Source organism: Scomber scombrus, chromosome 21 (genome assembly GCF_963691925.1).
Source record: "Scomber scombrus chromosome 21, fScoSco1.1, whole genome shotgun sequence".
Lineage (NCBI taxonomy): Eukaryota > Metazoa > Chordata > Actinopteri > Scombriformes > Scombridae > Scomber > Scomber scombrus.
In genome coordinates this window covers 19958000-19968718 of record NC_084990.1, presented here as the reverse complement: position 1 = coordinate 19968718, position 10719 = coordinate 19958000, and positions in this window count along the sequence as shown.

Genomic DNA, 10719 nt, shown 5'->3' with positions numbered 1-10719 from the left:
GTTTACATCCTAATGAGTGAAGCCAAAGAGGACGGACATATTGGGACTCTGCCTGTGCACATGCCTGCTAAAAAGTATAGATGCTGTATTTATATATTTAATATGTTGACTAATGATCAGTTTTCTGAAGTAGAGAAGTGTTCTTGTGCTGCTAAATAGACTTAGATGCCTCATCCCCCGATTTACTTACCTCTTACACACGTTATGTGAAGTTAAATGACTGGATAGATGCATTTTCAGGTAAAATGAGAGCACATGAACAGCTTGTCTACACGTTGGCACCTGTCAGCTCTGCGCTCCTCATGCAGGAGGAGCTAACAGGGGAAGGGTAATAGTTTTGTATTTGGCTCCACTGCTGTTTTGTACTCTCTGTGTAGCTGTTGTATGATGTACACTACCCTGAGCGAGGGGTCGGTTTTTCCCCCTCGCATGTCTCTCCGTTGCTGGAGAGGAGGAGGGGGCAGTACAATGTGAATTAACTGTCAGAATGTATTATCTTTAATCATGTTTACAGATGCAAGAATGTGAAAAATACCTTACATTTGTTGTATTTGATTTGTACATTCCATGGCTTTTGTCAAGTGCCTCAATAAATGACTGTCTTAACAAAATGTTGCGCCTTCTTAATGATCTTAAAGGGTCGGTTCCTCACAAACAACAAAAATCAATATCTCTACATGATGATAATTTTGGGGCTTATTTGGTTTCATCGTCACCCCAATACAATGAAGGTGAAGAGGATTTCATTTGTGACATTTAATAAATTCAACAGGGATGTTTTCCTGTTTATTCTGAATAACCTTGAGCTGATTCAATGGGACTATTTGTTTAGTGGAAAGTAGTTCCAATGAAAACTGTTCATGTGAGCAACAAGGACACATATTTTGGGTTGTGAGTTGTTGCTGTTGAATTCTTTAAAAAATAAAAATATTTGCAAATAAAAGCACAACTACCTGCATGGGTAGATACCACCAAAGGTAAATGAGAATAAACTGTTTTTGTTTGAAGCTCACCACCAAATATATTTTAAGATACATATGGTATATGTATGTATATGATATGGTTTTCCATTTTAATAACGTTCAATTATCTCATTATAAGCCTTTAAATCCTCCCTCATTAAAAATCCAGAATCAATGAATATGCAAATATGTTTGTCTCCTACTAGTCCACTGTCAGTGTTTTTGCACTGGAGCTGTCAAAATTTCACATCACACTTGTGAAAGTTGAATATTGGACCACGATTGGCTCCAAATTAGTTGTGATGTCTCAAATCATGCTTGTAGCTACACACCTTACAGAGAGATTAGTGATGAGAAAACTTTCCTTTCTCAGCAGATGAATGCAGAACAGCCTTTTGTGTCAAACTCTGCACAAAACGTGGTAACTGTGTTAAAAAGAAGCTAAACAATTTTTTGAGTGGCAGGGGCCTTTACATTTGGGTGAACAAGCCATTAATCCCCCGTATCTTAAAGTAAAATGTTTTATAACTATCTTTTAATGAGCTAAAAACACTAAAGTGATTATTCATTGCTTGATGAATGATTAACCAATTGAACTCATCAATCATTTCTTATTCAAGTTAAATACTTTCCAATGTGTAAAAACATTCCCTCCAGCCTCACATCTTAAACGGTGATGACTTTGTTCAACCACAAGGTGGCGATATAACAGCAGCAGTAGTAACAAGGTGTCAGCATACCTCTTCCTGGTAGATGGGAATCAGATATATATTTGCAACAGTTACCTGAAACTTTAAATATTCACCTTGAGAATATTTAATACACATAATTTTAATATTTTGTACAATTTAAGACAAATAGACCTTTAAGTGTGACCTCTCCTCTCAGCTGTGATAGAAATCGTACTGCAAACAGGACTGCACTGCTATCTGATGTCCGTAAAGACATTGCTGCAAAATGTATCTCCATAAAAACAAGCCTTAGTGCTTGTTGTCAAGATCATTTCTGCCATTAGAAATCTCTCTGAGAAAACAGCATCACTGAGGTCAGTGAACTGAGGCCGGGGCAGAGCTTTGATCTGTGTGTTTTCAGTGTCTCTGAGCAGAATCATCAGATTGCTATCTCACAATACTCACACAGGGACGTTCACACATAGTCCGTTCATTCATTAGCTTATTGAGGAGGACAGAATTAATGCAACATGGTTAACATTCATCTGAGGTGTGCATAATATTAAAATACATTTGTGTGGAAGCATCTTTTAATGAAGCCCTTGGTGTTTGGTGTTGCACCTGACTGAGTTTCTCAAAAGCCACTTACACCCTTCTCATGGTTTTAATGTTTGTTGGGGGTTTTTTTAGAGATCAGTAGCCTATTTCTTTGCCAATCTGCCTCACTTTGATCAATTTTTAAAAATGTTGTCCATTATCTGTCTGCTACCTTCAACTTTTAATTACCCAGTTGTGGCTTGAACGTACCCAGCATTTTAAGCAAGAAAATGCAGCCAAAACTTAACAAATGTCAGCTTATATGTCTTTATTACTGCTTCAAATTAAATTTAAAAAAAAGATGCGTTTTAAATGAAACAAACTGCTCATACAAGGAATAATTCCACATTTGATCAAGTTAAGAGGATTGATATGAATCTCACGTCTGAGCAGAAAGGCAATTAACTTAGCTTAAAGACTGGAAGCAGGGGAGTTATACACTATTTCTTCAGTCGGACTTTGTTAGCTACCATACCAACACATCCTCATAATTAAACAAAAGTATAGGTCTAAAATTTAGCCAGCAAAAATCAACCCTTAGTCATGTTTGTGCGATCTGGAGGCCATAGTAATACACTCCAGAATTACTCATATATGTCGCTTTCCAAAACCATTTCAAATCCACGTGGTGGTTAAGGTCTGGCTAGGTTTAGGTACAAAATCCACTTGGTTAGGGTTCGGCAAAGGTCATGGTTTGAGTAAAAATCTCTCACACTTCCTCACTTTTCTTTTGCTGTCTTTTTAACAGCTTGGAGATGGTTTTTGTCTTCACAGCTTTACGTTAAAAAAAAAAAAAAATCCTGACTCGCTGTTGGAAACGGGAGGTGAACAGTTTGCTTTTTGTCTTAACACACATTTAGAGGTGTTAGTTTGCATATTTTTAATGTTGTAAAGAGCCAGGCTAGCTGTTTTTATGTTAAGCCAAGCTCCTGACTGCAGCTCCATATAATCTATCTATATTGAAATGACACAGTGTAATGCCAGACGTGTCGATCATGTAATTATCAGCGACTTGGCTTTACAGAGGTCTATAACAAGTTTCAGCTCATTGTTCAGCTGTCCAACTCTCAATTTTACTGTTTTGGTTCACTCTCAACGCTCTTTTTTTTTCAAATGTTTCATTTTTCAAATGTTTATTAAGAATTGAGTGAACAAATTATAAATGTACAAAATTGAGCAAACATCAAAAGAATACCAGTACTTTCTTATAAATCGTGAATCTAAATAGTATGCATAAATATCTCAAAGGACACCTACCATCCCAGCCCACCCATACCTTGAAACACAACAATACACCAAAAACATGTAACATATAACAAAGGTAAAAAAGAAAAGAAAAGAAAAACAGCACCATGCATTCCCGCCTAGGCGCAACAAGGAGATGCACTCTCAACGCTCTCATAGCGTTGTTTTCAGCTGCAGAAGGCTGCTTTCAGAGAAGAAGCCCTAAAAATCCTCTGTGCACTACCTGTTCAGCATCAAATGGCAAACAGACACAGTAAGCAACTAGCTATTGAACATATTGGAGCATTTAGCAGCTAAAGAGCCAGATATTTCCCTCAGGAGTTGATAGTGAAAAACAACAGAGCGAGAAGAGAGTGAAAATTGGACTTTAATTCACCATGTGGACAGAAACACGACTCCAAATGAATGGTAATGTTGTAACTGCTGGATGTGTAAATAAGCAACTGTTTGCCAACAGGTTCAAAATATCAACTTAAAAAGTGATGATATGCCAGTGTTTTGTTCATAACTGGTTTCCGTTTAAAATCAGTTAATGCAGATTTAAGGCACAGACATCAAATAAGACTCACTTCTTTGAATTTGAATTGAACAGGAGAAAGTCCGCTCTGCTTCCCTCGAAGGGTTAACCTTGACTAATAAACAACAGAAAACAAAGCTCTCATGCCAAACACATGTAAAAACACACACACACACACACACACACACACACACACACACACACACACACACACACACACACACACACACACACACACACACACACACACACACACACACACAGAGAAAGAGAGAGCCTCAGCGGACATAAACCTGTGTTGGCTGCTGTGTGCGACCTCACTGTGACATGATGAATGACCAAATCAGAAGCGTAATGAAACACTGCACATTCGCCTGCTGCTGCTTCCATGTATGCATCGTGTGTGTGTGTATGCACGTGTGTGTGTGTGTGTGTGTGTCTGACGGTGTCCAGGACCTCAATCAGAATCACAGGTGACCTGGTGTCTCGCTGAGCCTCCGAGGTTTGACAACAGCAGATAATTACCAGTGACCCCCCACCTCGTAAAATCAACCAAGTACAGAAAGTGAGCGGCGACAATGAAGAGGAGAAATGACCTTGAAGCTGCACCTATATTTAGGTCACCATTAACGGCCATCTCTCACACTTCCTCACTTTTCTTGCGCTGTCTGTTTAACAGCCTGGGGGTGGCTTTTTGTAATTGTTTTTAATGACTGTAAGCTTTTTTGCTGGCTGCTCTTGCATTGCTGAGCACCTTGTTGTTTTCTATTCCGCTCTATGTACCTCACATGTTTTGCTGGAGCGCTCTGAACACCTGGAGTTATAAAGAAAAGGCAGAAAAGCATCCAATATGTTGCTTTTGTTTTATGCCATTGTCCAATTGTATTAATTGAGAGGCGTGACCTCTGTGGTGGAGACAATCTGGAGCTATATGATTTTACCAACAGTAGTTACCGTTATTATCTAAAAAAACATAAACTGTACAAATCTGTGAGTTTACTTCACAGCAAAATAACCTTTAGGATAAGAACAAGTGATTAGATAAATAATAATAATAGTAATAATAGTAATAATAAAAAAGATGCAGCAAGCTTCTCTTTTTCTTTTAAATTGTAGGCTTCAACAAAAAAGGCAGTGTGGTGTGCTCTGTCTAATGGAGGCCTTAACCTTTAACCCGCGGCCCCCCTTCTTGACCTTATTTAATTCAACCTCTTTTCCTCCATCTGGAGGGAATTTGATCATTATCTGAGCGATACTCTGCTGATTCAACTCAACCATAAACCTGTCAGCATGCCTACCTCTGTGAGGACTGGTTACACATGTTTCTGGGACACACATACACACACATACACATACACACACACACACACACACATACATTTATGCACACCCACGCATACAATCTTTGTCTCATGAGAAATGGTATTAATACCTGGCAGGCTTTAAAATGTCAGCCAGTTTCAAACAAGGTGCACAAAGACCCAATTTATTTATGGATCTGACACGTCTCATGTCTTTCTGCTCTTGAGCTATTTTCGCTTTCAAAGTGTGTCTTTACAAGGAGGAGGAGGAGGACGAGGAGGAGGTGGGATGGATATGAAGATGCAGACAGACAGACTGACCAAATACTGGGCAAAGTGTGCGGGCCAGTGGCCAAAGCGATCGGCCGTGAAGCCCTGAGGAGTTTGTATTTCAACCCATACTTGGGGTAAAATGTCCCACAGGATGTTTCTTCCTTCTCTGACACATGGCTTTGATAAAAGAGTTGCACTGGGCGATAAAAATACCACAAATGTGGGTTAATGAAAAATCTGCATGCAGCCCTGATGACTGCTTTCTAAGCTGAGCCGATAGAGTTTTGTCTATATTTTTCCTTTGTCTTTTCATTCTCACTCTCTGTCTTCCTCTCTTAGTATTCATCTCCACAGCCACACACACTTTAGTCCAATCTCGAGAGGTGTTTACTCATTGAGTGATGATTGCCTGTTTAAACATCTGTCCTCACCAGTGTACACAGCTACACACACACACACACACACACACACACACACACACACACACACACACACACACACACACACACACACACACACACACACACACACACACACACACACACACACACACACACACACACACACACACACATTGTATCTCAGAAAGGCAGCAACCTCACTGTTAAGAGCTGGAAACAGACAATAAAAAAACAATTAACCTAGATTTAAAATAAAAGCACACAGTATAATGCAGTACTAACAAAAGGCCTTTTATGCATGAGCTGGTTGTGTGTGCCTTGAGATTCCTGGCAATACACATATAAATCTTACTTTATGTATCAAACTATAGTTTATTTTAGCCATATTCTCCTTCAAATGGAGCTGCTGTAGTGTTGCATTGGAAGTTGTGAAACATTATGCTTTTCATTCCAGCGACTTATACAACAGGCTGACATACACACATTATCCTCTGATATTCATTTTGGGTTGGTTTCATTTTAGGTATGTTTTTCTAAAAGGTAGATGTCCTCGAAAAATGTCAAAAGTCTCTGCACACCTCAATATATGTTACGTCAGTGGAAAGCACATCTCAAATAAAAATGAGTAAACTCCAATTGGACCAAACTGTAGGGTGCAAACATTTTAGGAACTTGAGATGTGTAGATTCAAGATCATTCACCACAATACCATCAGGGAGGTATCTGATTGGTCCCAAATGTATTCTGCAGCATGACAACGAGCCCGGACATACAGCCAGAGTCATAAAGAACTATGATCAATGTCAAAAGTGGTCCTGCAACAGATAATTTGGCCCCCACAGAGTATGCTGAGTACCTTGAAAATCTGTGTGCAGGTGTGCCGAGGAGAACTGCTGCTGTTTAAAAGGCAAAACGTGCTCACATCAAATATTGATTTGATATATATTACTGTAAATAAACGACTAGCAACAAAAAATTAAGGTGGTGAACTAAAAACTTCCACTCACAAAGTAGACATGTAAGTCATAAAAGCCTTTTATGGTATGACATATTTTTCTTAGTCTTACCCATCGAAGGTGAAAATAGCTAAAATCCAGCTTTAATAGTTCTTTTCCTCCCTGAAACAATGTTCAAATGACTGATACTGGTGAAAATTCGACTTAATTATAGCTAAACTGTAGCTCTGCCTCTGACACAGCAGACTTTGCAATCCTGATGAATTGTCTGGAAAAAACATGGCAACACAGATCCTGAAAAAGATTCTCGGTTGTTGGCTCATGTCTGACCGTCTTTGCAGTTATCTCTGCTCCCCATGGACGCATTGTTTTTTAATTTGCAGTCTTCCTTTAGGGCAAATCATTTGTAAGCATGATCATTTGTAAGCATAATTGCTATGCGGATGACACAGCTTTGTGTCCCACTGAAACACGGCAATACTGGCGAACCTCACGCATACTATGACTATTAAGTGTCATAATGTTTTCCAGCTATGTAACATAAAAAACTTTTTATTTTAATTTAATTTTATCAGTAGCAATATGCAGTTTCATTTTTGTAGGTATTTGGCTTGGAGCTGTCTTTCATTAGTCAGATTATTTAGTCTTACTTTTTTAAAATTCTTTTAGATCATCGCTAAAATTAGAGGATTTATTCATTCTTATGCTGCTCTTCTATCTCTCTACCTCCACTTTTATCTTTAATCATAGACTAGTGTAACTCCCTGGACTCCACTCTATTAAGGCCATTTTATTCCTGCAAGGCTTTTATCTGACTCCTAGATAGATCATATTGCTCATATCATTGCTTTTGCTTAACGGTTGTCTGTCAGTTTTAGAGCTGCTGAGGTTTAAGGTTCTTCTGGTTTAAGACCAAAGAGGGACCGGGCTTTAGCTTTTCAGTCTTGTGTAGTTAAGTGTCAATTTTCTATTTTAAAAAAATCATACTTTTTATGTTTTATTCCTAAACTTTTGATTTCTTTTATAGCTTTTATAATATGTTCACTTTTTCTGCTCTTACTTGTGTTTATTCCTTTTATTCCACTGTGTTCCACACTTGAACTTAATTTGTAAGTTATTTCCGTCTGTTGATAAGAGAATACAGCACAGCAGTATAGTTAACATTGGTCCTCTTTGACTTGACTTCAAGCCTACAAACATGTAATCCTGCACAGAGAGAGATTGGGGGTTGATGATAGCAGACATCTTCCCTTCCCCTAAGACTAGAGTCGAAGCTTATAGGTGGACCCTGGAGCAAAGGTGGAGCTGATTAAAAGCTTAGCAAGCAGAGATAGTTTCAGAAAGCAATGAAGCAGCAGCTGCACTGGCAGAGCAGAACGACAACAAAGCATTTCGGAGACAAGGAGAGAAAATAAGCAGCATCTGTCGTTTGTTCAAGTGCCTAAAACGGCGGACGTTTAAAGTTTACTTGATGAAGACGTGTGGTTGTTGTACGAATCATCATTCTTCCCTGTTTGTAGCCAAAAGCAGAAGCTGTGTGATGTTATTACAGAGCAGCAAACCCTTAAAGGGAGAAGGGAGGGGAATGTGATTGATTCAACAACTCCAACAAAGCGTATGATTCTTCCCAGAACATTCATGTTGGTTTCTTTTAACAATGGCCATGATCTCTCGATAAACTTATCCAAACCTTTTTTTTTTTTAACCCAAATCTAAATCTTTTCCTTACTGTAACCATGTAGTTTTAGTTTTTATACTTAACCAGCCTTCTTACCACAGTTGAGGAAGATCAGAAAATGCTAATGTGAACAAAGGCGGCTGACCAATAGGGGGTGTTAGTGTGCTGACCTAACAAATCTGCAAACAAACAAACAAACAAACAAAAAAAACAACACATTTCAATATTTGTGTGTTTAAAATATGGAATGCACTCATTAATGTGTGTAAAATATGACAGAAAATCATCTGCTATATGAACACATGACATAAGTTTAGCAAAGCAGAATTTAGCGCATCCTATAGTCACTGCTAAGGTCAGGATTAGTCTCTACAGGCACCATTTTAACTACATGACAGCCTGTACTCCTCCAAGACCCAACTCTAACTTATAAAGGAAAAACTACAGGTGAAAGAGCTGGGCCCAAATCAACCTGGCCTCACAATCAGACAGTAGGTTTGCAAAAAAGGGAAGACAACAGGACAGATCTAGCATGAACAGTTGCAGAACTTAGGGATATGAAGCACCTGTCTAAGAAACTTAGGAAACATGAGCACACAATGGATAATTCCACTCTTCTGGAGACAACAAGTTAGCAACTTAAACTTAATTTTTTGGCCCAGGGCCTCCATTCCCTCTGAGTGAAGACAGTGCACCTGACCAGCCCATAAAGCGACAGTGGATGTTGAAACCAGGAGAACGAGAGAGGCTGGATACAGACTTTTTTCTGGCCTATTGGTATGCAGCTTAAAAAAACACAAAAAACAAACCCTAAGCAGACACGGTGCACAGGATATTGCCACAGCTGACTTCAGGCAAATGATGCAGCAGGCGGTTTGCAATTTATATTTGCATTCATATTTTTGTACACACAGTAGATTCTACGGTTATGACAGAGCAGACACAAGCTGCATGATGATTTTTTTGTCATCCACACAAATAGGAAAGAAATTCATTGTATACTAAGGCATCCTCACAAGTAATAGAAAATATGTGGTTTATTTACTGAAATGCCCCTCTAGACCTTGTTTTGTTGGGGAAACCAACAGGGAGGTAAAGCTCAGGATAAGTAAACATACTGTAAAGTGCAAAGGAGTTAAAACTTTTATAGTCATATACTTAACTTGGACATAAGCACATGTTGTCAGAATCACTTTCATCAAAGTAACTTTATTGCAGATTTAAGCTGATGATTTATCTTAATATAGGTGTGTGATACCATCTTGAAGCACGCAAAAGGAGCAGCTCTCTTTCACCCTGCAACTCATCAGCACAACACTGCTGCATAGAGAGTTCTTCTTCCCACAACGCAGTGTGAAGTTCCCCGATACAGTGCTGAAACAATAGTGAACACTTCCCCATGCTGAACAAGGCTAAGCTGAAAATGATGGAGTGACTGTGTCAATTATTACTACCGAGAGGCAGCACATTGCATGAAATGCTGATGTCTTGGGGGGTTACGGTGGATACTTGCTTGTCTTTGTGAACTGTTGTATGTTTCTTCGGCATATTTTATGTTTCGTTATGTGTTTTATGCTGCTGCAGCATACATTACCCTATTTGGACAAATAACAAACTTGAACTTGCATTTGAAACAGAACCATTTCTAATCCTTGAGCACAGTGGGTTCAAGGCTTGCAGTGGTGTGGTGCCTTTGTGCCAGTTTTTCATGGAGAACATCCTTTGGAGCGCTTTCACAGAGACCGTCAGTCTTCTCAAGATCCTCATCACCACGCCCATGATGACAGCTGAATCCAAAAGGTGCTTCTTTCCTTTGAAGAGGATCAAGACCTTCCGGAGAGACACCCATCATGACACAGGATCACCTTACTGTTCTGGCGGTGCTTTGCAGGGAGAAGAAACTTGTCCTGACTTGTCCTTCAATAAGAAGGTCATTGAGCGATTTGCCATTGAGTAAGGAGAGAAGAGCAAAATTCCTCTACAAATAAGCTGTCAGACAAACATGGAGGTTTTCTCACCACATTGATTTCTCTTGCACATAGTTGTCCTCAGTCTCATTTGCATAAATTAGTCATGGACGAATCAAAATTGAACTGAGACTGGTAAATTAACAGTTGC